Source organism: Eleutherodactylus coqui, unplaced genomic scaffold, assembly GCF_035609145.1.
Source record: "Eleutherodactylus coqui strain aEleCoq1 unplaced genomic scaffold, aEleCoq1.hap1 HAP1_SCAFFOLD_555, whole genome shotgun sequence".
NCBI lineage: Eukaryota > Metazoa > Chordata > Amphibia > Anura > Eleutherodactylidae > Eleutherodactylus > Eleutherodactylus coqui.
The window spans coordinates 13,562-17,500 of NW_027101696.1; positions in this window are offsets into that span (position 1 = coordinate 13,562).

The window sequence follows — 3,939 nt, forward strand, 5'->3', positions numbered from 1 at the left end:
CCGTCGCGGCCGGGGGACCCTCGCCGCGCCCATGTCCGGGGAAGGACCACAAGGGCCCTGCTCCCCGGCGCCCCGGCGAGCGGGTTCACCCTCGGCGCGTACGGCTCTCGAGGATGGGGAAGGGACGCGCGTGGGCGTCCCTCCCGTCCCCCGCGGAAGAAGGCGAGCGACTCTGCGCGTCGGGACACCCCGCGGAGCCCCCTGCGGGGGGAGTACTCCGGGGGAGAAGCGTGGCGCAGGGGGTGCAGCCCTTTCCCAGGCCACCGTGCGACGGCGTCGGTGGGGCCGACGCCGAGAGAGAGAACGATCCGGGCTCTCCCGCCTCAGGGCGGCCGAGAGCGGGGCACGGGCCCCACGTTTGGTGACGGTTTTCCCGAAAGCGAAGGACCCCCGCCTGTCCCCTCGGGCTCCGGCCGATGCGGGCGGTCCAGGGCGGGGATAGGGGACGGCGGCCTGCGGACGACGCGCTTTATCCCCAGAAGGAGCGAGGCATGAGGGGGTGTTCCACCCCCGCCGGCCGGTCTCGCTCCTTCTCCGGGCTACGCCTCGGCGGAGTAAAGACCCCCGGGTCAACGCTCCCGCGTCCGGGTGCCGCCGCGCGTCCCCTTCCCGCGGGGGGTGGATCCCTTCCACCCCTGGCCGTTCGAGGCCCGTGCGCCTCGGGCGGCCTCCCTTCCGAGAGAGGGAGAGAGAGACGGAGGACGGTGGTCCGCGACGGCGCGAGACGTCCAAGTTGTGTTCCCCACGGCGGCTACCCGGTCGATCCCGCCCGGTGGCCTAGGCTTTTCCCCACTCTGCCTGTCCTGGCCGCGGGGCCGACAGGCTGTCTGCCCGGGTAGACCCCGTTCTCACTGAGCGGCCGGGCCCCAACGTTCAAGAGGTGTACGAAGCCACCTCGGGGTGGAGCCCTTCCACCCCTGGCCGTCCGAGGCCCGTGCGCCTCGGGCGGCCCCCCTTCCCGAGAGAGGGAGAGAGACGGAGGACGGTGGTCCGCGACGGCGCGAGGCGTCCAACTTGTGTTCCCCCACGGCGGCTATCCGGTCGATCCCGCCCGGTAGCCTAGGCTTTTCCCCACTCTGCCTGTCCAGGCCGCGGGGCCGACAGGCTGTCTGCCCGGGTAGACCCCGTTCTCACTGAGCGGCCGGGCCCCAACGTTCAAGAGGTGTACGAAGCCACCTCGGGGTGGAGCCCTTCCACCCCTGGCCGTCCGAGGCCCGTGCGCCTCGGGCGGCCCCCCTTCCCGAGAGAGGGAGAGAGACGGAGGACGGTGGTCCGCGACGGCGCGAGGCGTCCAACTTGTGTTCCCCCACGGCGGCTATCCGGTCGATCCCGCCCGGTAGCCTAGGCTTTTCCCCACTCTGCCTGTCCAGGCCGCGGGGCCGACAGGCTGTCTGCCCGGGTAGACCCTGTTCTCACTGAGCGGCCGGGCCCCAACGTTCAAGAGGTGTACGAAGCCACCTCGGGGTGGAGCCCTTCCACCCCTGGCCGTCCGAGGCCCGTGCGCCTCGGGCGGCCCCCCCTTCCCGAGAGACGGAGGACGGTGGTCCGCGACGGCGCGAGGCGTCCAACTTGTGTTCCCCCACGGCGGCTTCCCGGTCGATCCCGCCCGCCGGTAGCCTAGGCTTTTCCCCGCTCCGCCTGTCCAGGCCGCGGGGCCGACAGGCTGTCTGCCCGGGTAGACCCCGCTCTCCGAGCGGCCGGGCGCCACGTTCAAGAGGTGTACGAAGCCACCTTTGGGGGGGCTGCGGTGCCCCCCGCCCCGAGAGTGCCTCCCAGGCCGAGGGAGCCCGGCGGTCGAGTGTCGTAGGAAAGCGCGTGCCACGGCTGTGTCGGTCACAGGGGCCAGAGGTAGTTTGGGCAACGGCTTAGATCCGTATGAAGCTCATCCTTTCCGGCCTGTTCTGGCGGCGGCTAGGCGCGCGCGCGCGAATGGCACGACGCCCCTGGTTCCAGCGAGGCGACGGCGCCCCGCACCCCACTCTCTGGGCCGAGCAGAGCCCCCGAGCGCAAGGTTCCCCGCTCCGCCTGTCCAGGCCGCGGGGCCAGCAGGCTGTCTGCCCGGGTAGACCCCGCTCTCCGAGCGGCCGGGCCCCAACGTTCAAGAGGTGTACGAAGCCACCTTGAGGTGGAGCCCTTCCACCCCTGGCCGTCCGAGGCCCGCCGGTAGCCTTGGCTTGTCCCCACTCCGCCTGTCCAGGCCGCGGGGCCGACAGGCTGTCTGCCCGGGTAGACCCCGCTCTCCGAGCGGCCGGGCCCCAACGTTCAAGAGGTGTACGAAGCCACCTTTGGGGGGGCTGCGGTGCCCCCCGCCCCGAGAGTGCCTCCCAGGCCGAGGGGAGCCAGGCGGTCGAGTGTCGTAGGAAAGCGCGTGCGCGGCTGTGTCGGTCACACGAGCCAGAGTTAGTTTGGGCAACGGCTTAGATCCGTATGCAGCTCAACCTTTCCGGCCTGTCCTGGCGGCGGCTAGGCGCGTGCGAACGTCACAACGCCCCTGGTTCCAGCGAGGCGACGGCGCCCCGCACCCAACTCTCCGGGCCGAGCAGAGCCCCCGAGCGCAAGAGCACCCGCTCCGCCTGCCCAGGCCGCGGGGCCGACAGGCTGTCTGCCCGGGTAGACCCCGCTCTCCGAGCGGCCGGGCGCCACGTTCAAGAGGTGTACGAAGCCACCTAAAGGGGGCTGCGGTGGCCCCCTGCCCCGAGAGTGCCTCCCAGGCCGAGGGAGCCCGGCGGTCGAGTGTCGTAGGAAAGCGCGCGCGCGGCTGTGTCACACGGGCCAGAGTTAGTTTGGGCAACGGCTTAGATCCGTATGCAGCTCAACCTTTCCGGCCTGTTCTGGCGGCGGCTAGGCGCGCGCGCACGTCACGACGCCCCTGGTTCCAGCGAGGCGACGGCGCCCCGCCACCCCACTCTCCGGGCCGAGCAGAGCGTCCGCTCTCGCTCCTTGGAGCAGAGCCCCCCGAGCGCAAGAGTCCCCGCTCCCGCCTGTCCAGGCCGCGGGGGCCGACAGGCTGTCTGCCCGGGTAGACACCGCTCTCCGAGCGGCCGGGCCGCAACGTTCAAGAGGTGTACGAAGCCACCTTGGGGGGGCTGCGGAGCCCCCCCTCCCCATGAGAGCGCCTCACAGGCTTTGCTGATAACCCCGTCCTAGCTGCCTGCGCGGGCAGGCGGGACCCCCAGGAGGCCGCGCATAGCCCGCGGCAGCCACCGCTGAAGTCCACAGCAGTTGGCAGATAGGAGTCTTGGAGAAAAAAACGACAAAGTGCAAACGCTCCAGGCGCCGACCAGGGGTGCGTACCTGGCTGGCCGGGCCGGCGGGAGCTGCGGCTGCTGGAGTTGCACCGAGTGTCGATGCATGTCGTGAGAACCGGTATGAGGTTGAACCTGGGCCCTCGGGGCCGAGGCGCGGTTCCAGGGAGACGGAAGGAGCGGGCGTGTTTCCCCTGATAGCGCCGACGACGGTAAAATAAGGCCTCGCAAAACGTCAGGACGAACACCTTTTTTGCATATAAGGGAACGAGCGGTGTGCGGTCTCTGACCAAGTGAGTATTTCTCAAACTCGAAGCACCCGCGGCGGCCTCCCCTCTGCCGCCACCCCGCACCCTCCTGGGGCAGAGCCACCGAGAGCAAGAGTCCCCCCCGCACTCCGCCTGCGCAGGCCGCGGGGCCAGCAGGCTGGCCGGCTTGCCCGCCCGGGCGACCCCCCTCCGAGATGCCGGGCCGAGGCCTTCCGCGCCGCCATCCCACGCGAGAGAGTGGGTCGACGTGAGAGCCGACGCGGCCAGGGGACCCTCGCCGCGCCCCTGTCCGGGGCAGGACCTCAAGGGCCGAGCACCCCTACCGAGCCCCGGACGAACTCCGGCGAGCAGGTCCACACGCCGGCGTACGGCTCTCGGCGACGGGGAAGGGGACGCGCGGGCGCCCCTCCCGTCCCCCGAGCCAG